We start from the raw sequence: 23,652 nt of genomic DNA, 5'->3' as shown, positions 1-23,652 counted from the left end.
AATTAGTTCCCATCTGTTTATTTTTGCTTTTGTTTCTTTTGCCCTATGAGACAGATCCAAAAAAATAATGTTACAATTTATGTCGAAGAGTATTCTGCCTATGTTCTCTTCTAGGAGTTTTATGGTTTCAGGTCTTAAATTTAGGTCTTTAATTCATTTTGAATTTATTTTTGTATATGGTGTGAGAAAATGTTCTAATTTCATTCTTTTACATGTAGCTGTGCAGCTTTCCCAGCATCACTTATTGAAGAAACTGTCTTTTTTCCATTTTATATTCTTGCCTCCTTTGTTATAGATTAATTGACCATAAGTGTGTGGGTTTATTTCTGGGCTCTCTGTTCTTTTCCATTGATCAATGTGTCTGTTTTTGGTTCCAGTACCATGCTGTTTTGATTACAGTAGCTTTGTAGTATAGTCTGAAGTGAGGGGAGCATGGTATCTCCAGCTTTGTTCTTTTATCTCAAGATTGCTTTGGCAATTTGGAGTAATTTGTTGTTCTATATAAATTTTAGGATTATTTGTTCTAGTTCTGTGAAAAATGTCATGGGTATTTTGAGAGAGATTTCATTGACTATAGATTTCTTTGAGTAGTATGGACATTTTAGCAATATTAAATCTTCCAGTCCATAAACATGGGATATCTTTCCACTTCTTTGTATCATCTTCACCTTCTTTCATCAGTTTATTAGCGTTTTCAGCATATATGTCTTTCATGTCCTTGGTTAAGTTTATTCCTAGGTATTTTATTGTTTTTCATGTGATTTTAAACAGGACTTTTTTCTTGCTTTTTATTTTGATAGTTCATTAATAGTGTATAGAAAAACAACAGATTTCTGTATTTTAATCTGGTATCCTGCAACTTTACTGAATTCATTTATTAGTTCTAATAGTTTTTGGTGGAAACTTTAGGGTTTTTCATATATAGTATCATGTCATCTGCAAATAGTGACAGTTTTACATCTTCCTTTCCAGTTTGGACACCTTTTATTTCTTTTTCTTGTCTGATTGCTGTAGCTAAGGCTTCCAGTAATATGTTATATAGAAGTGGTGAGAATGGAAATCCTTGTCTTGTTCCTGATTTTAGAGGAAAGGCTTTTAGGTTTTCACCTTTGAGTATGATGTTAGCTGTGGATTGCTCATAAATAGCTTTTATTATCACTACTATGGATTGGCCTGTTTAGATTGTATATTTCTTTCTGATTCAGTCTTGGACAGTTATATGTTTCTAGTAATTTGTCCATTCTTGTAGGTTGTCCAATTTGTTGGCATATGACTGTTCATGGTATTCTCTTATGATTTTTTTATATCTCTGTGACATCAGTTGTTAGTTCTGCTCTTTCATTTCCTATTTTGTTTATTGGATCCTCTTTATTTTTACCTTGATGAGCCTGGCTAAAGGATTATCAATTTTGTTTATCTTTTCAAAGAAAAAAAGAACAGCTTTTGGCTTTATTGTTCTTTTCTTTTGTCCTTTCTTTTTTTCTTTTGGTCTCTATTTTATTTGCTTCCTCTTGATCTTTATTATTTCTTTCCTTCTGCTGACTTTGGGTTTTGTTTGCTCTTCTGTTTTTATAAATACTTTAGATGGTAGGTTAGGTTGTTTATATGAGATTTTTCTCATATCTTGAGGTATGCCTGTATCACTACTAACTTCCCTCTTAGAACTCTTTTGTTGCATCCCATAGATTTTGGAAAGTTGTGTTTACATTTTCACTTGTCTCAAGGTATTTTCTGATTTCCTTTTTGATTTCTTCATTGACTCACTGGTTTATTAGTAGCATGTGCTTTAGTCTCCATTAACATAGGACTCTCAATCAACTGAATATAATACAGGAAAATTAAGGACTTCTTATTGTGTTTACCTTTCCTTTTTCAAGTGTCTTATCATTTGTTTAATGTTAATTAAGGTCACAATTATTTCTATAAGGCTTTTTTTTCCTCTATTAGGTGACAAACTCCTAGAGAATGGAACTTGTACACAATTAATTTATATATATTTATATTCCATATCATCAACCACAATGCATTATACATTCCAAGTGATGAAAAAGTACTTATGGAATAAAACCAAAGCAAATATTTTTATTTGGGTTTTATTTGGCTTCTATTTGGCTTCTATTTCTTTATAGGGAAAATAAACTCACTCAAGATAGTTTAAGTTGGTGGTAATTTATTATAAAGATAAATGTGGCAGTAAGAGAGAAGCTAATTAAAATCTTAGATTGCAAAATAGATTAGTATGTGGTCTTAGAGATACTGTAAGTAGATGAAAGTTCTAGATCTATGACAGTTCTAGCAATTTCAGCACAGGAATTCATGAATTTTTACTCTAGTTCTTCATTATTTCTGCTTCCCAACAACTTGCCAATGTGTCTGTCTTTTTCACTTTCTATTCTGAATCTCTAGCAAGATATTGTCAAGCTTTTTCCAGCCATGCCCTGAGAATCTTCTTTCACAGACAGTATACCTACACTTCTGCCCATTGAAAACCACTTTTATAATGTATATTCTTTCAATATTTCATTGTTTTAGTTGCCACAGAGTTTCTTTTTATTGATTTTTGACTCATCTTGCCTCTCTGAATGCAGTCTTTGCATTTTAGATTTTATAGCTAGCTACTTGATTCTCTTTGGATTTCTATGTGAAAGCATACAGATTAATTGGCTCGGCTAACTTGGATCAGAACTCTCAAACCAGACCATTTCATAGAAAATTAGCCAACCTATGATTAGGCTGTTCATGGGTTACATGATCTCTGTCCAGGAGTAGGGAGGGGCATTCATATAATCCACATGTGATGCTCCCTCAGCTGACATTGTGGGTGGAGAACTCTCTCCTAGAAGTGAGGTTAAGTATGGCCTTATATCTTAATGGTACGTCAAATACACTTCCTGTGAAATATTACTTAAAGATAAAAAGATCTCAGACAACTTATTTATCTTATACTTGAGTTTCTAATCATAGAATATTTATTTTTAAAACTATAAGCTAGAGTTTAAATTACTCTCTGTGAGGAAGTTGGCTCTCTTAAATGGTTCCACTCATTCTCAAATGCTATATTCTTTATTATTTTTCCAGTATTGGCTCTTATTTTCCCGAAGTTTATAAATAAATAATTCGGGTCCAATTTATTACTTCATTTAACCATTTAATACCTAAGGAGATCAAATGTAATATTAAAGGAGTATGTGAGCAAAACCAAAATGAATATTGTAATATAAAGAACAATTGTATATATAAGTAGGGAGGGAGAGTTAGAGAGTAATAGCCCAAGATAGAAGACTAGACTATGGTGAAAATACTGTAATTGTATCATGTGAACTGAATTAATTTAAAATATGTCCTTTCTACAAGGATAAATGTATGTATACACATGCATGCACACACACACACACACACACATACACACACAGAGTTTAAAGACTTCCCATCAGAGAAGTGGAATGTGAACCAAGGAAGAATATATTTCATCAATAAGGCTTGCAGGAGAGTTAATAGGCTGCAGAAAGTTAATAAGGAAAAAAGGAGCCTGAGATAAGGAAAGTGAAAAAGCATCGAGGAGAAAAGATGAGGTTTTACAATCATATCAGAAAAAAAGAGATAGAAAATAGGCTCACTAATAAATTAGGGGAGGTATGAAATTAAGGAAATCAGTGATAACCTCAAATGACTGAGGCGCTAAACTACTTTAACAAGAAAAATGAAGAAAAAGTAATATGCATAATTAGAACACAATAGAAATCTTGCAAACATAGAAATGTACAAAAGCAGGAAATGCACACTTGAGAAACTTGGCTAAGTTGGATAAAGCACATTGACATAATCTATTTTGCATCAGTTTCAGGAGAGTAACATAGACTTCACATATGTTAACTCCAGAGTGCTTAAAATACTCCTTTGATTGGATTGAAATATTATCCCTTAATTGCCAATGGAGAATAAAGATGAAATTCCAACTGCTGAAATTTCCTTGACAGGAAAGACAATTTTGAGTCCTTAGTCACTAAATAGATATGTTACAATTTTATAAAGTTTCCAAATAGGTCCTGTTGTCATAGCTCTGATAAATAAAGGAGGCTGGATATATAATGCAGGAATCAAATAGTATAAAAATTCTGCTGTGGTGATACATATTCATAATCAAGAAAAGAATAAAGGGAAGAACAGAGTAAAGTATGAACCACTGAGAACTATTTAAATGTTAGTCCTAAAGATGTTTTATTTAAAACTGAATAAAGCATAACTTTTTTTTTTCTATTCCATAAGCTTGTTTAGTAAACCAGGTTATGGTCACATATGCAGCTTATGTAGACATTATTTAGACATTATTTGACATTATTTGGCTAACTAAACTTGGAAAAGCCAAATATTCGATCTTTAGTTTCTTCATCTGAAAACTGGGTTACTGAAGAACAAATATTAAATGAGACATACATGATAGTCTTTATTATTACTAATTTTGGCATTTAATTAATATTTTCCCAATCAAGCAGCAATCCCTGCCTTAAAATCTCTTTATTTTTTCCATACATTTTTGGACTTCTCATTATTTTTCATTACTACTAACATTTTAACAATGTTCTACATAGTTTCTTTTGTCCTTGGTTAAGTTTTTATTGTTGCTGTTTTTAACTATCATTTTAAACCCTGAATTGAATGCAGTCCTCCCTGTAGTCACATGGAGTCACATAGCATATGTTCCACACATCTTTCAGTGTACAGTCAGAATCATTTTGAATATGACAAAAGCTAGGTATTGAAAAATGAAGTCAAATATTCAAGGTCATTTAAATTACTTCTAGCCAGTGCTATTAGTGGTGGTTGAAGTTTAGACATGATATATCTACGGATACAGTCAATTTGAAATAGCTAATATCTTTTGTTAGATCATTTCACCAGGACTAACAATACTTAATGTACCTTTGCTGGATAATGTTAAAATACTGAACACTTAGTGTTACGTACTTTTGAATTAGACAGAAAAACCATTCATAATGATTTAGCATTTTGATTTCTTAAACCGTTGTTATGATCATTGAATCTTCCATTATAAGCTGAATTTATTCTACATTCAATCTAAAATCCTGGAGCTGTGGTAGAATATATAAACTTAGGAAATATATTGATTCTTGCAAACACAATTTACCTATGGCATATGGGCAAATCAGGTGAACCAAGTTTGGAGACTGATGCAGGGAGGGAGGATGATGTTTAAGAACTGTAAACCTAAACAATCCTCTGCAGAATCTTCTGTTCTTAATTTTAAAATCAGGAGCTCAAGGTAAATGTAAGGCTTTCCAGTATAGCAGTGGTTCACAAGGGATAGTCCTCAGATGGGCAGTATCAACATCACCTAGAAACTGGATAGAAATGCAAATTCTCAGGCTCTGCCCTGGACTTACAGACAGGGCCCAGTAATCTGTGTTTTACAGATTACTGTAATAAGCCCTCCAGGTGATTCTAATGGAGGTTAACATTTGAGAACTACTGTATGAGTTTTTAAAAGTGTAACATTTGGGCAGAATTATTACATTTTAAGTTGGACAGAATCTGAGCTGTCATTTATATATATATATATATATATGTATATATATATATATATATATAGAGAGAGAGAGAGAGAGAGAGAGATTTGTTTAATTTTGAAAAAGACATACATGTTTAAACTGAGTACTGATAGTTTATAATAGCATAATTGTTAACACCTGTTTATGTGTCTGGCACTTTGAGTTATTATATTTCTTTTTCACAAGAAGTCACACTCAATGTACATATATCAATTTTAGGTTACTTCAAAAAGTATTTTTCTTAACTTTGTATAGAGGTAGAATAAATTTTAAGTATTCAGAATTTAAATTTTTAGGTAGAAAATTTCCTTGTGATTTAAATAAAAACAAGAAAAGTCTCATAGTACACTGATGTCTTATAACAGATTCATTCATTTATTCATTCATTTCCTCCTCAAGTCTGTGAGAATCTGTTATGTGTTAGGCCATATTTTCAGTGCTGGGAATAAAATCATGCAAAATAAACTTCTCCCTGATAATTTATAGTAATATATATTCTTAATTCACCATTTGGAATTAAAATTTACCACATATTATTTGATCACTGCTCTCATTTTTCATCTCCTTGGTAATATTTTAGTTCTAATTTACTTTCTAACATGTTCCCCTTATATTAGTGTTTGGGATGGTTAGGAAAAATCATCTCTAAAGAACTATATTTGGGTGCCAAATGCACCTCAATATACTAACTGGATGACCTTCAAAAAGTCAGTGTTCTGAACCTCATCAATTTCATTTGCATAATGGTAGCGATAACAGCTCTGAACTTAACCCACAAGACTATCTGAAGAGCAAACTAGATAATGAACATGTAAATTTACTGTGACTGCTATACAGTTTTACATGTGTTGTGTGTTTTGTAAAATTGTCTATAACAAGCCACCGTTTATAAATTAATCAATTTCATACATTTAAATTCTGCCTCTGATACTTATCTGCTCTTTGACCTTGGGTAAATTACTCCATGTCTTTGTACTAGAATTTCCTCAAATTAAAATGGTGGTAACATTATGGGACTCACACAAATTTTTAAAAAACAAATGGTATAACCGGTGTGCCTAGACTACTATTTATTACATTGCTTAGATATATTTAACACTTACTATCCTTGTTATTAAACTATTTTAAAAAAACTTATCACTAAAACAGTATTCAGGCTAAACTTAAAATACTTAGGACTCTGTATTCCCTTATCCCCTTTAACATGAACATTAAACCTCTTATTGCAAGTTAGGAGTTTCATTTAAACCTCTTTGACATATTTTAGAACATGTTTGTTTTGAAGGAAAAGAATAATGATTTTAGCTACTTCCGTGGCTCTTTCTGATGAAGCAATGTCTAAAAGAAGATGAAGTTATTTGAACTTTTTGGTCTTTTGGATTTCAGAGGAACTTAAAATTCCATTTACTGATATAACTCTAGTGTACTCCAAATTAAACAAAACCCAACTTTTAGCTATTGGAATTAACTAAAACCTTTTCCATAGAGGTAAGTTTGTTTGCTATTTACTTATTTTGCCTATATGTCTCAGTGATATGGATAATGAGGTAGTCATGGTTTCTTACAAGACTGGATCACATACCAAGGCAAGAATATATAGCAGAATAACTGAAAGGCAAGTAAAAGTATTACTGTTGGAATTAGATTTTTGACCCAATAATATAAACTTAACTAAATGATGGTATTGTTCCCTAGCTGCAGGTAGCCCGCTAAACCAGTTGGACAAAAATTATGTTGAGGCTCTTGTGGAGCTGTGAGAGGCTAGTGTGTGTGTGTGTGTGTGTGTGTGTGTGTGCACGCCTTCCCAGGCTCATGACCTGGTGAGCTCATGGACCAGCTGAGGTGTACTTTGCTTAGTGAGGAGAATTTTAGATCCAGCCTCTGATGGGGCCCAAATCGCTCCACTAACCTGACTACCAGACTTCCCTGGGTAACCTAGGAAATGACTACTCCCTGTCTTATAGAGGCAACTTATCTACCAGGGTAAATAGGGTAGCTCTTTGATGGATAACAACACATCTGGAAGGGAAGCAGCAGGAACCACACACACCTGCAGTTTAAATCTCAGAAGGTATACCGTGTTTTCTTTTTTATATTCAATATTTCAGCGTCTATGTGAATAGAGTTTTTACCCCCCTTGAAAAGTTGAAGATTTTTGTTTGCATCAAACAAAAATCAAAAATTTAAGATTTTTGTTTCATAGTTCTCCACTAAACCCAGCCTTTGTTTATTTGTTTATTTTACTCAGACATTGCTACAAAGTTCCACATCCTTTTTGGTCATTTTCCATAATGTGCTATCTCATTAGAACCCAGTGAAAATGACTGCAGGCTGGCTGCCTTCAAGCTGAATGGATTTGGCAGAGCACTGAATTTTTTCCTGGCCATCAGCAGATTTCAGCATACTTAGGTGAATTGCCTTTGCTCTGAATGAAGTTTTAAATTGATCATGTACACTCGGTAAACTGGTTGTTTTGAATACACAAAATGAACATGCAATCTTCTAAAAGTTGAGGTTGTTCTCAAGTATCACAGAAAGGCATCTCTACAATAATCATCATGTTTTCAAACCTAAGTATGGTGAAAGCAGACATGTGCATCTCCATGCAAGCTGGTCAGCAGCAGGCAAAAGCAGCCCCAAAATTCAGGAAAAAATAAACCAAATGGGTACTAATTTTAGGATCACAATTTGGAACTTGCTATTAAAAGTTTAAAAGTAAATATTTTCTATGCAGCAATTATACTTGTAGCCCTTTTTTCCTTCAGATGAACATGAGTTTCAGGGGGAAAAAAGCTTATGTTAATATTAATTGCAGTAATGTTTGTATTGGGGGAAAAATGTAAACCACCCCACTGCCTAACAATAAAAATATGTTAAATAAAGTAATATTAATAATACAGTTTTTGAAAAGAATGAGAAATGCATTCATGTATTGGTATGGAAAATTAAGACAGTCTTAGAGAAGAGTATCTTATGGGATGACAGTTGTGAAATGTATCTATCTATCGATTCATCTACCCACTTATCTCTTCATCCATCTTTCTATATAACCATTCACAAAGATACATAAAATATCAGGAAATATGAACAACAACAAAATATTAACAATGATACTTTCTGAAAAATGAAGTTAGGAGAATTTGTGTGGGAAGAATTTGACCTGTTGTTTTATGCTTTTCTATATGTGTTAGTGGTCCACTGCTGTCTAACAAAGCACCCCAAAGCTTGGTGACTTCATATAACAACCATTTATTTGTTTACAACTCTGTGGGTAGCAGTTTAGACAAGGTTCAACTGGGATAGCTTGTCTTTTTGCTCTGTCATGTCAAGGTTCATTCCTGTGTCTACAGAGAGTTGGTCGGTTAGTTAGGGACTGCTAATTCCTAAGGACCTCACTCCCATGGCTGGGGCCTGTGCTGGAATGGCTGAGACAGCTAGGCTTCTCTCTCCATGTGATCTCTTTCTAAGTTTGTTCACAGGCAGTAGTCTTCCAAGAGAACAAAAAAACAAACAAACAAAACATGCAAGCCCTCTTGAAGCCAAGGCTTGGTAGTTACCTAGCTTCACTTTTGCTGTTTTCTATTGGTCAAAGCAAGACCAGCCCAGATTCCAAGACAGGGAAAATCAACTGTGTTTCTTTTTTTCCTTTATTTTTTATGTAGTCAACCCTTTTATTAAACTTCTTTGGTAATATCTGCCACTGACTTGTGCTGTAGAAATCTACCTTAAGATATTTGATTAATAGCTACTTTATTTTTCCTTGTATATTAGTATTTTAAAAGTGAGAAAAATGTTCATGAAATATGAAAGGGAAGGGGAGTATATTAGAACAGAAACATTTCTGATACTCAGCTTCAAACCGCTATTTCTTGATGAGAGGAACAGTAACAAATTTGTGGTCATATTTAATCCAACACATTCTACTACTTGAATGTTTTACAATAAGCATTAATTGTTTTAATAAGAATAATAAAAATAAAAACCATTAATATCATGAAGTACTGGTTTGTCTAACTGTCTTTGAACTACACAAGAGCCTATTTCTATTTTATCAATAATAACAAAATGTGATTACTGGTTAGTTAGGAATGATTGATCCTGTAACTTATACAAAAAAAGGATTTGGGTAAGTTTCAGTCTCTGCTAAGAGATCCATTCCAGATGTGAAATTCCAACATGCATGTGAAATGCACATATACTTTTATTTACTACTAGGCACTAATAACTTGCCCAATCAGTAAATAGCCTTATATGAAATTGCATTATCTTTTGTTGTGTCTGTGGGTAGTTTTAATAGAATTAAAAATCTTTCTTCCTAACAAACATTTATCATTCAGCGTTTTAATGACACAATGCTCTCTACGTTATGTAGTAATGTCCTCCTAAAAGGAAATGTAAATAGAAAAGTTATGAATTTATTTTCAATGGTTATTGTAATTATTCCTTAGTTTTCTGCCTAAATGAACCCAGTGATTAATGGTCTTATTAAAGGTAAGCAAGCCCTAATTTTTTAGTTTCAACCATGGAAAAGGGTTATCCTCTCCTGCTGCGTTGTTAGAATTTACTTGTCCCCTCACAACTCCTGCACTTCTCCCTCTCCTCTGCCTCAAGTTTGAGTTTCCTCAGTTATAGAAATCCCTAGCAATGTAATATGAATTAATTTTGTCATGACAATTGTATCTCTAGCACTTGTCTTTTTTACTCTGTATCTACCTTTGCCTCTTCCTTCTCACTGGTGCTCCAGAGCCAGTTTCCTCTCCCAGTCCTTGGCAAAGAGGCAGAAGCAAAATTTCAAAGGAACCACTAGCCAGTGAGCCAGATGACAAGTCTCAAAGAAACGCTTGTTTGAAGAGCCTAGTTTTTTGTTTTGTTTGCTTGTTTTGTTTATCTCTGAAATTAGGTATGATCTGCCGTGGAAAAGAGAAAAGACAAATGGCCCAGTGGTGAAGCCACTGGGGTAGGCTGAGGTACCCCATTGGGGTAGGCTGAAGCCACTGAGGTAGGGTGGGAGTGGGACAAAGAAAGGGAGGGTGAAAGAGGAGGAGAGGTAGGAGTAGCAGAAGGAGAGAATGAATGCCTGAGGCTGTAGCTATTTGTCAAACTTTTTTTATTTTTATTTTTTTGTGGTACGCGGGCCTCTTACTGTTGTGGCCTCTCCCATTGCGGAGCACAGGCTCTGGACACGCAGGCCCAGCAGCCATGGCTCACGGGCCCAGCCGCTCCATGGCATGTAGGATCTTCCCGGAACCCGGGCACGAACCTGTGTCCCCTGCATCGGCAGGCGGACTCTTAACCACTGCGCCACCAGGGAAGCCCCATGTCAAGCTTTTAGTTAGGAGCCCTAACAATGGTTTTCACACAAGAAGTGTGAAAACGGATTTTCATTTACTATTTATCAACCTTGTAAATGTTTACATACTACTTCCCTTCCTTGGTTAGATTGTAAGCTACCTGAGGGCAAAGATCCTGCTGATTTATTTACTAAAGTATCCTCATTCAATATCTGTTGAATCACAGTGACTGATAAGTGCATTTTATTGATTTAGGTGTTTTGAAATATCAAGAATAACTTACATGAAGACTTTTGAGGCTATGTCACTTGATTCCAGTGATACCACCTTACAATGCACAAGAATGTTAACATCCCATCAGCTGTCAACATTGTGATTATTAATCTACCACAACTTTTGCTGACAGCAGAGAATCTCTGCTCCTACAACTACAATATTAGTTGGTTTGCCAGAGAAGTTTACCAACAGCTTGAAACTTTCATGATGAAATGACTGGTCAAGTTAGTGTTGATGGCATTTGGCCAGAGCCATCCATCACTAATCCTGGGAAGCAGGACTATCTAATGGTTCCAGTTTTATTCAATCTATTTTATGCAGCCATGCTTGACTATGCAGCAAGAGACCTCAGGGTTGATATTAGGATATATTTTGACCTCCTAAAAGGCTTTTCCACTTCAATAACTTGCAATCCTCCACAAAAGTCCTTGAGGCAATTGTTCATGAACTACTGCTTCCTGATGACAACATACCCAACATGGCCTAAAATGGATTACAGAAAACTTTGTAGGCTTTGTGTTAGGAGTTGTCTATAAGCTGGGGGTGCCTTAATACATGCTAGATTTCACTAACAAAATCCTAAAACAGTTCAACAACACTAATTCTTCTGAAAAATGGTTGACCATTTTTCCTTTGTCATTTTACTAATAATCATCAGGAAGATAAGTAAATTCAGGGTGAATACAGTAGATTTGCAGTTAGCAGAATCATCAATAATTATCACTTTTCATAATCAGATAAAATAAATTTTGCCTTCCTGAGTGTATAAATTGGGAAGCATTTTTTGATTGACTACGCTATACTGCATCTTAGAATTCCCTCCCTGATAGCTGTATAACTGCCAGAAAGTGAAATTAAAATGGGAAGATCCTCTACCCACACAATGTTCAAGCAGGAAGAGATCCAAGAGTTTATTAACCCAAGTCTCTCACCTTGCATATGAAAGGTAATTGACTTGGTCAATATCATACTATTGACTAATTTCAGAAGCTGGATTATGCTTCAAGTACCTTGACCACCTCAATGTTATTTTCATTATTCTAATTTGAATGTTGTGGTAGCAAGTTTCCAAAAGGGTCCTCAATGATCCCTACCACCTAGTACTCATCATGCCCTTATGAAATCTCTTACCACACTGTATCACAGTTGGTGTCCATGACAAATAGATTACAACAGATTACTGCACTTCTGAGCTAGGTCATGAAAGGTACTGTGGCTTCCTCACCACCCTGATCTTGTTTCTCTTGCGGGGACCCAGCTGTAAAGTCTGGGCAGCCCTATAAAGAGGCCCATGTGATAAGAAACTGAGGACTACAGCCAACAGCCAGCAAGGAACTGAGAGCTCTTGCTATCAGCCATGTAAGTGAAAGCAGATATTCCTGACCCAGTCAAACCTCAGGATGAGTGCAGCACCAGCCAACATCTTGCCTGCAACCTCATGAGAGACTCTGAACCAGAATCACTGAGCTCAGCCACTCTAAGATTCCTTACCCTTAGAAATGATGAGAGGTATTACACTTTGGTGTTTTTAGCTCCTGACTTTTGGAATAGTTAAGGTTCATGCAGCAATCTAACTAGTACAATGTGTTAGTAAAAAATTCCTTCCGTATGTTAGGCAGCTATGAAATGAGGAATCGCGGTAGTTAAATAGGTCTGGAAAGACCATCCAGGCAGTGGTTGTAATCTGTGATCCATGAACCCCTGGGCCCATGAATAGACTTTAGGGATATGTGAACCCCCCAAATTACATGTGGAATTATATGGCTATCTGTGCAAATGTGTGCTTTTTTCTCCTAAAAAGGGTCTCATAGTTTTTGTTTGATTTTCAAATATATATATGTTTTCCTGCATAGTGAGTCACTGATCTATGGCCCCACTATAATATTATGTCCTGAGCACATTGAGTACAGTCAATCACCTTCTTTATTGTAACTTTAGAAACTTTCCATAGTGCCTTACATAGTGGGACCTCAAGAGATGGATGTTGGTTGAGGGGCTGAGTAGGTTCATATACTTGTGTGCGCATATACCTGCTATGGTTGGCAAACTCCGTAGCCATACACTCTCAGCTGTTTTTGCAACTCTGATGCATCCCTCATCTCTTGTCACAATTATTAGATATATAAGGGTGTTCAATTCATGACTTTGGAACAATCTGAACATAAGTGGCTCAAACTGAGATTGTTTCTTTGGTCTTCTTAGCATGGTACATTCAATAGCTGGAGAGTGAAGTAGCCACTAAGTATGCATAAAAGAAACTATCTGGACACATTTTTTACCTTTTTTTCTACACTTCACACACAAAGAGTTTGCTGTAACAAATGTTGACGTTCTCTTAATGTTTTTCTTTGACTTTCAGCAGTGCAGGAAAACCATTACCTCCTCAATTAAAAAAAAATGTCGTAGAGTCATTTGCTATTTTGACTGCTTATTGCTTCTGTCACAGCTTTAGAGTTGAACCTACCACATTTACTAACATCCTGCCTGTCTTTCGGTAAGTAGTTAATTATAATCTCATACAATCTTTCTGGAAACCTATATGCATTAACAAAATTGGTTTTCTTTCAATTGTGGCTATGCATTGATGGATCCCAGTTTCACCTATGTTTTTACTAAGGGTAATGCTGCTCAGGCCCATACAATGGACCCAAGTGTGTTTATTTTAAGAACTTTGTGGAATTATACCCACTTCCATCTTCAAAGTAATGTTTGAAGTTCCTGCTGCAATCTTGATGAGCCCTGTACTCATTCACTACTTACCATTGTGCTGGTATTTCGCAGGCCCCTGGTAACACATTCCTCTTTAATTCAACAAAAATTAGTTTCCATCTGAAAGTTACCTTTATGAACTTTCCCTTTGAAAACCACTATTTTCTCAGTTCTATTGTTTTCAACTTATTTACTTACATCTGGGAATGCTTCCAAAAGGAGCTTTAAGAAATTATTGTACACTCACTGGGGGCAGTGGAAATACTTCTATTGGAAGTTCTGAATGCTGCCACATGGAGAACAAATGAGGGCAATTAATTCTGGTAATTCTCAAAGTGAAAATACTTTATAACATGAAAAATATAGATTTAACAAATTGACTTTTCCATTTGAGATATGTTTTCTCCTTTATCTTGGGGAAATACACATAATTGTATTTTTTGTCAAGATGCTAGTTAATACTTAGGAAATACTTAGAAAAAAAAGAGAGAGGATGAAAGCAGATACATATGTTTAAGCCATATAAATAATTTATAGCCTCACAATAATGCATTATAATATAGGCCAGACTCAGCATGGTAATTAAACTGCTCATTAAGTATCTGTTAATGCACACCCTCATATCTCTAAATCTTCTAGGCCATTCACAGTTCTGCTCGTTAGGCCCAGGGTGAATTACCCACTCTCGAATCCCTTTGGCTCCATTCATTCCTCAAGTTATGCATGCACATAGTCAAAAGATGTTTGTGTTGCCTACTCTATGCTATTTGCTCTGTGCTGGGCTGTAGAAATACAGAAGTAGGGAAAGAGAAAATAATACGAACTTGAAGACTGACCTAAACTCAAACTCTGGTCCAGTTTCTATTTTGTATCAAACAGAAAAATGGTCCAAAATATATCCAGGAAATTTCTTCTGTGCATTTTGAATGGTTCCTTCACTCTCTATGTAGCACTGCCAGGAACATTTCCCTGCACCATGATAGAAGAATTAACTCAAGTTTTCCAAGTAGCATGTTCTAGAACTAGCATCCATATCCACTACCTTTGTTCTGAATCATTGAGGTTCAGAAAAGTGAGGTGGGTTCCTCTGAGAACCTCTGCATGCGGTGCTTATATTAGCCAAACATTCATGCCTAAATTATCTGATAGACCACACTGGCTCCTTCTGTTTATAATGCCATAATTTAATTTGAGGACTATTTACATCACCTACATTTTTAGAATGTTTATGCATTGTGCTGACTTTTAGAAATATAAATTTGATAGAATGTGGATAGAGGAGATGGATGAAAGGTATCTGTTCTCTAGATGGTATAAATGGGTAAGCAGTGGTGATCACTGATTTTGATGGTTGCTTAGAATTTTCAAAGTTGAGCCATATACTATATAGTTTGTTTTCTAAGAATATATTTTAGAGTAATTTTAACCAAGCTAAAATCAAGGTAATCAGTTTCTGAAATTTGAAGCTATAATGAAAGAAACAGAAGTGGGAAGGTGAATAAACATAAGACAGAATCAAGAAGAAGAGAAAACCAATCATTACCTAGAGAACATCACTACAGTGCTCTTGGAAAGAGAAAAGATTGATAAAGTTATCAACTGAGAAGGCATGGTTTAGATGTAGAAGGCTAAATCTATAGAAGAAGCCCAATCACTGGTTCTGAAATTTTCAGATTTTAAAAAATGAGAAATATAAGCAAGATGCTTAAAAATCTTTAGTGTTTACACACTTTAAATTGAGTTTGTATTATTTCACTCACCCTTGAGGAGACTGTACATTTGTATTGGTTTTACTTTTAATTGAACTATGTAATACTTATAGAAAATCTGAAGTCTACAGCTCATTGAATTTTCAGAAGCTAAAGGCAATTGTTTAACTACCACAAAGATCAAAAAGCATTAACAGCACCCCCAGGAGCCCCCTTTATGTTCCCTCTAGTCACTAACCCATCCCAAGGGTAACCCTCTCCTGGCTTCTAACAGTATAGGTGGTTTTTGCCCATTTTCAACCTTTACATAAAAGTTATTTACAGTCCAAACTCTTGGCTCAGGCTTCTGTTTTCTGACTGTGAGATTCATCCATATTTTAAAAAGTATTTGTAGTTCATTCATTCTCATTGCTATATAGTCTACTATTCTGTGAATATGCCACCTGTGTAATTATCCATTCTACCGCCGATGCGCAAAAATGAAGAGCATTTTGGAAGCTACCAGTTTGGGCCTCTTGAGTTCTGTGCTGCTATGTACATTTTCTGGGCCATAAAGTAAGTACATACTTAGATTTAGTGGCTACTGCCAAAGAGTTTTAAAAAGTGGTTGTAAAGCTTGGGTTTTAAATACAAAGAAGTCAGCACTGCTTGGTATAAGTCTAATGGCTGAATTTGCAGACTACAGATGAAATTGTGTGAGGAAATTAATGAAACATCAGCCTGTGAATGATTCTTCCCCTTGTAGTCCTATCATATTTTTCTCTCCAAAAACACATCTCTTGAGGAAGAATGTATAGACAACAGCCATTACTTTCCTGACATCCACTTGGCACCAGCACCTCGGAAAGAGGCTCACTGAAAAAGTCAAAATGTTTGGAAGTGCCTCTATGTCAAAATATGCCTGAGGTTGGAGTGTAAGGGGAAAAAAATATGCACTTCTTTGTCACCTATACCAAGTGGGTAAATTAGTAGAAGTATTTTTCAGCAAATAATAAAGTTAGCTGCACACATATTATCTTTAGAGTTGAAATGGGGAAATTGTGAGATGGAATAGGTACACAGGAGATATTTTCAAATGAAAAATAACAACTATCTGGAATTTTAAAAATAGCTATGTCTGACCATTATATTACAAATTCTTAATAAGTTTTAAATGATGGCTCCCTCACTTAGCTATGGGGTTTGAATTTATGGGAAAAAAGTTTACAATATGTAATACTAGTTACACACTCTTTTGTGCTACACTAGAAAATAATTTAATGTTTATTTACTTAGTTCTTACAGACATCTCTTGAAGTCGTATTAGGATGAATAAAAGAGGCAATGGAATATTTTGGGAGTATGGTTATCATTTGGGCATCTGGGCTGAAGGTGTGTACTAGAGGACTTTCGTCAAAGCTGAGTCTAGCATCTTAGCTCTGGAATGTATTACAGGTTTTCTTTCTACAGCCAATACTCTAAATAAAGTTGTTTAGAATCTGACAATACACACAAATAGATCAAATTTCATAAGCACTAATAGTTGCTTCAAAAGAATGATCAAAGGAATGATAACAATTAAAAGTAACTTAAAACACACACATTTGCAAGCATGAATACATGAATGATCTTCACATGGTGACTACTCAAACTCGAAAAAACTATCATGGAAATTTTATTGTCTCCAAATGGCAGGAGTTGGGGGAGGAATCACTCAACTAAAACCAATAGAGTAAAACTGCTTTTAAAACACTCAAGTAATTTTGAAGTAAAAGTCTCCCTTATCCTATTTTAGCTTTGTTAGGTTAGGTTATGTAACCCTTTTTGGTTTGTTATGCTATGGACTGAACTGTGTCCCCCCCCAAATTCATGCATTGATGTCCTAAGCCCCAGTGTGGCTGTATTGGGACATAGAGTCTTTAGGAGGTAATTAAGATTAAATGAGGTTCTAAGGGTGGGGCCCTGATCTGATAGGATTAATATCCTTATAAGATGAGACCCCAGAGTGCTCTCTCTCTCTCTCCCCGCTCCTTCCTCTGCTGCCATGTGAAGACACAGCAAGAAGGCAGGCATCTATAAGCCAGGAAGAGAGCTCCCACCAGGAACTGATACCGCCAGATGATAATCTAGGACTTCTAGCCTCCAGAACTGTGAGAAAATTAATTTCCACTGTTTAAGTCTTATAGTCTGTGGTATTTTGTTATGGCAGTCCAAGCACACTAAGGCAGTTCGTTAAAAAGTTGAACTTTTTTCCCCCTTAGTTCACAAGAAAATCCTTACTTTTAGAGAAGTGAGTTCATACTGCATATACCTAAAGAAAATAAGTAAAGTGGCACTTGAAATGTAGTATTAGCCTTTCCCATTTAGCCTCCCAGAGGTCTTAGGAAATGGCCTATACAGATCAGAAATAGAATCTCCTCACTGAATAGATTGTGTGTTAATTTTCACCTGATTTGCACACATCTAGCTCTTTGGTCTCTGAGCACTTCCTTTGGGGGACTAACTCCTCTGACAGTGACATACAAACATTTGATTTAAATTTTATGCTCTATAAAACCCACACTATTCATGGTAATAATGCATCTACAGCCTTTATACTCACAAAACATTTTTTATTCCCTTGACTGTATTCCAACTAAGCATGAACCAGTGCTGTACAAACTGACTTCTTTCCACTCCCATCTGCCATCCTTCTTCTATCTAGGAATATATCTCATTACAGAAATTCCAGCTTCTGTCTCAGAAGTCCTGATGTTTCAGTCTTTATTTAGCTTGGCTTTTATACAAAGATATTTTGAAATGGTAATATCACTTGTAAAGAGTCCTTCCTTCTGCTGGGACTAGTAATCGTGTTCTGTATTGTTTCTGAAGTGTAACATGGGAAAGAAGTAATATATCTTTCAAGCTGAATGCTTTCATTGTCACTGGTTTTCATTTTTCACACAGAAGTTGACATATTTCAGTATTGTTGGTGGTGATGCTGTGAAAAGCTAGAAGCCTGGTTCATCAACATCCCTGGCTTCCCCTCTCTTTCTTTTCATATAAAAATTGTAAAACTTAAGGGATGATGACTAGCTTAACAGTTTCATTCTTTTTAAATTCTTCATAAACCTTGTACTTTGGCTGGTATTGATTTCCTTTGCCAGTGTCACTACAGCATATTGAATCGTTGGTGTGCATTATCTTTCAGAGATCAATATGTAATATTTTCTATAAATTTTGGGATAGAATCTAATGATCCAAGTTGTGTATGTGAAATTACACCAAAATACTTATTTAGTGGATGTTTAATAAGTTTAAGAAAAACTACGAAGATAAACATGAAACAGCTTTATAATCTTGTATATCAAAATGTAGGTGTCTATTTTGATAAACTTAAAATTTTATACCTGTAAGCATAGTGAAATTTTACATGCAAAGAATATAATTATCATCTAAGTTTTCATCTTACCTTAAGATCAGCTCTCATTTAAAAGTGATAAAAAAAAAACTTTATATCAATGAATGGACAGAATGAAGGAATTGTAGCATTATGTGAAACTTTAATAATAGACAATAATCATCATTCTATAATTGCTTTAATTTTAAACAACAAATGTAGAACCCTCTATTGACTCTTAGTTTTACTATTTCTATGTTTATACTGATTTTTCAAAGGTATTTACAAAGATTAGAGTGATTTTATATTTCATTATTCACATCTTTAATTAGAAAGATTATAGTCTAAGTCTTTTTAATTTTATATTTATTTTTATAAGTACTTATACATTTTACCTAGGAACATCAGATCTATAATTTTTTTCAGTGGCAAAAGTCAATCCATGTATAATAGCCCATCAAACAATCACAAACAGAAGTGCAAAGTTCTTTTCATATAATCAAACGAGTGGCTTACAATCCAATAAAAGCATATTGTCAGATTATTTGTATTTTCTTGTTATTACCTATGGATATGGCATGCTTAGGGTTTCTTTAGCCCACATCAGTTTTGTCATGTAAAATATTGTCTTACTTCATGTTTACTTCTGTCACATTGCCCCATTCTATAACTCATGTTGGTTGCTTTGTTCATTTCTTCATTGTTACAAGAAAATGGCAGTTATAATTCTTCAGGTTCATGATTACTTGAAATGCGAATCTCATAAACAGAATATTTAAAAGATTTGAGCCCAACAAAAACTTCTCTTAGGCATGCTATTGTAAAAACATATGTTTAATAGCAATTCAGATACACTTTATGCTGATGGTCTGCTTGAAATCAGGGAATATGGGTTTATTTTGAAATTTCAAGTTACTTTCTTTTCATTATAGGAAGTTTGTTTTCTCATAAAGTGATACCTTTTTAAAACTGATGTAAGTTTGTTTTAGTGATAAAAAGAAAGTTCTACCTGTAATTTTAGTTCTGCTATGTCCATTTGAAGTGTCATTAAAAATGCTTTCCACAAATATCTCATTTAGAAGGATGGACATTGAAAAAATGCTCTTCCACAAAAATTTCATTTAGAGATTTACATTTTGACATAAATGCATTGCTGTTCTTTTTTTCTATTGTCAAAGACAGACAGTTCCAACTTAGGATGATTTGACTTAGGATTTTTTGTTTGTTTGTTTTGGCTGTATTGGGTCTTTGTTGCTGTGCACAGGCTTTCTCTAGTTGTGGCGAGTGGGTGCTACTCTTGATTGCAGTGCGTGAGCTTCTCATTGTAGTTGCTTCTCTTTTTGCGGAGCATGGGCTCTAGGTGCACGGGCTTCAGTAGTTGCAGCATACGGGCTCAGTACTCAGTGGCACCTGGGCTTAGTTGCTCCGCGGCATGTGGGATCTTCCTGGACCAGGGATCAAACCCATGTCCCCTGAATTGGCAGGCGGATTCTTAACCTCTGCACCACCAGGGAAGTTCCTGACTTAGACTTTTTTGACTCCATGGTGGTGTGAAAGCCATACACATTCAGTGGAAACTGTAGTTGGCGATTTGAATTTTGATCTTTTCCCACGTTAGTGACATGTGTTACATACTCTCCTGATGCTGGGCAGAAGCAGCAAGCCACAACTCCCATTCAGCCCTGTGATCAACAGGGTAAACATCTGATACACTTAAAACCATTCCGTACCCATACAGCCATTCTGTTTTTCACTTTCAGTACAGTATTCAATAAAATGTCTGAGGTAGTCAACAGTTTATTATAAAATAGGCTTTGTGTTGGATGATTTTACCCAACTGTAGGCTAATGTAAGTGTTCTGAACTTGTTTAAGATAGGCTAGACTAAGCTATGATGTTTGGTAGGTTAGGTGTATTAAATGCACTCTCAGCTTATGATATTTTCAACTTGTAATGGGTTTATCCAGACTTAACCCCATTGTAAGTCAAGGAAGATCTGTAAAATAATGGTAATAATGTATTGCTCTTAAATCTGCAGAATTGATTACATGGCATGGTATTATAGGACATAGAACTTTAATTTCTTAATAACACAGGTAAAACATTTCCAGATATACTTGGGAAATAGATGTGTATATATACACACAAATATGGAAATATTTGTATATATATCCACATATATTTAAAGTATTTGTGTGTGTGTTTGTGTATGTGTGTATATATACTTTTAAACAAAGAGCAATTATAATTTCAGTTATTACCCTTTGGACAATTTTTTGCATTGTCAAAAATTTTCAAGGACATAATTTTCATGACTTCATAGTATTTTAGCTTATGCATGTACCTTAATTTATTTGTGTACTTTCGATTGTTGGGTATTTATGCAGTTTTGGGTTTTTTTAATACTGTAAGTAATGAAATTTTGTCTATTTGTAAAATCCAAATTTGAGATTTATGCATTCATAAATCATTTATTCATCCATTGGATGCCTTTGATTTGTCAGGCAATCTTCTAGGGGGTGTGTACACAAGTGTGGAAATAAATTAAAAAGTACATAGTAATGTTTTGAAAATAATTTGAGTAAGGATCAAGAAGTGACGTGCCACCTCTTTTTAACTGTTATATTTTCTGTATTGTGGATTACCAGAATATTATGATCAACATAGCTCAGAAGCTCAAATAGAAAACAAGCAATATCATGAAACCTTACATGAAGATATTTTCTCCTTCCCATTCAGCAAATCCAATAAAAAGCATATATGTCCTTCTTTCCTTACTATGTATGCATTTTGTCTACAAATAAAACTGTGAATTTGTTGAGCCCTGGACTTCATGGGTCCCCAAACCAAACAGATTTGTTTTACAGTTGTTACTAGTCAGTGGCCCTTTATGTTATACACATGATCCTATAGCCACTATAGTAATTTCCCCTTAGTTTCTTAGAATCTAATATTTGTCTCTTTAAAGTACCTACGCCTATAGCCCAAGAATAATAGATAATCAACTTAAACATAATACAAATTAGTATGATATATATACTTATGGGGAAAAAGACAAATTACATTTATATTCCTTAAGAATTTAGTGCATTGTATATAATCTAATTTCCAGAAAACCATAGTATATTAATCCACCAAGAAATAACTCTACCCTTTCTTTCTATGAATCTCTTTTATTCTTTCAAACCCTATCAAGGAAATCAACCTCAATTTTAAAATGTTAGCTCCTGAAAACCAGGCCTTCTTTTAGCTGTGTTTATTATAGTATCTAATACATTCTGATCTATCAATAAAATGAAAATTTCAAATTCACATCAAATAGTTGAGAAAGCCTTTGGCAAAAAGAGATTGAAGGTCACAAATAGGGCTTTTGCTATTGACATTGCCTCAGTTCTTTAGTGTTCAATAGCCAATATATCTTTATTGAACACCTATTACATTCTACGTTATGGAGATGTAGAAATCTGTAATTCAAAGTTTATAAACTTAAAACTCAAAGAGTTTAGGTAGTTTAAAGGATGCTCAAACAATCACATGGGAAAATGCTTACAATCCAATGAGATGAATTTCCTCAGAGAATTAATGCAAAATACTTCTGGAGTACACCAATGTTCATAGTAGCATCATTCACAATAGTCAAAAGGTGGAAACAACCCAAATGTCCATCAATGAATGAATGGATAAATACAATGTGATAGACACATTCAATGAAATATTATTCAGCCTTAAAAGAATGAAATTCTGATACATGCTGCCTCATGGATTAACTGGGAAAAAATTATGCTAAGTGAAATAAGGCAGACACAGAAGTAAAACTATCTTATGATTCCACTTACATGAGGTACCTAGAATAGTCAAACTCATAGAGACATAAAGTAGAATAGTGGTTACCAGGGGTTGAGGGGAGGGGAGCATGGGGAATGATTGTTTAATGGGTACAGAGTTTGGGATGATGAAAAAATTCTGGAGCTGACTGGTGGTGAAAGTTGCACAAAAATGTGAATATACTTAATGTCACTGAATTGTACACTTGCACACTTAGTGGTTAAAATGGTAAATTTAATGCTATGTATATTATATACCATAATAAATTTTAAAAATACGAAAAGAGAATCAAACCTCTGAGCTTTAGAGAAACACTCAGTCTTTGAAGATTCAGGGCAGGCTTGTGTAGGACAGCTGATTGCTAAAGCTGAATAGGATTTTGCTGGGTAGACACAAAGAAAAAGGACAATTCATGCAGAACCAACAATTCAATGGCAAGGAGATATGCAAATGCATAACAATATCTTAGAATCTTAAGTAGCTCTCTGTGATAGAAGATACATGGCTGTAAATGAAAAATGGAAGGAATTAAACCTGGAAAACGTTAACTGGGGTCAGGTCCTGAACAATATCTGTGGCTGATAGTATTTTTTAAAGACAATAACCCTATTTCCTGTCTCACATACTCTTATAGACCCTTGTCACTCCTCCACCCAGAAAGGAACTCTAATTCCTTTCCCTTTGAATCTAGGAAGATTTGTGACCCGCTTGTAAATAATGTAACGTGGCAAAAGCAATATGCAGTATATCTACAGGATTAAGCCTTAAAAGGTGAATCAACTTCCACACAGTCCCCTAGAATGATTCCCATAAGAGCCTTCAGCTATACTGTAAGCGATTTGACTGCCCAGTGGCCACCATTCTGTGAGGAAGCCCAAACTAACCCATATAGAGTGACCACATGGAGAAGACCTAACA

This window comes from Hyperoodon ampullatus (genome assembly GCF_949752795.1).
Source record: "Hyperoodon ampullatus genome assembly, chromosome: 12".
In the NCBI taxonomy this organism is placed as follows: Eukaryota; Metazoa; Chordata; class Mammalia; order Artiodactyla; family Ziphiidae; genus Hyperoodon; species Hyperoodon ampullatus.
Note: the sequence above shows the minus strand (reverse complement) of the source record.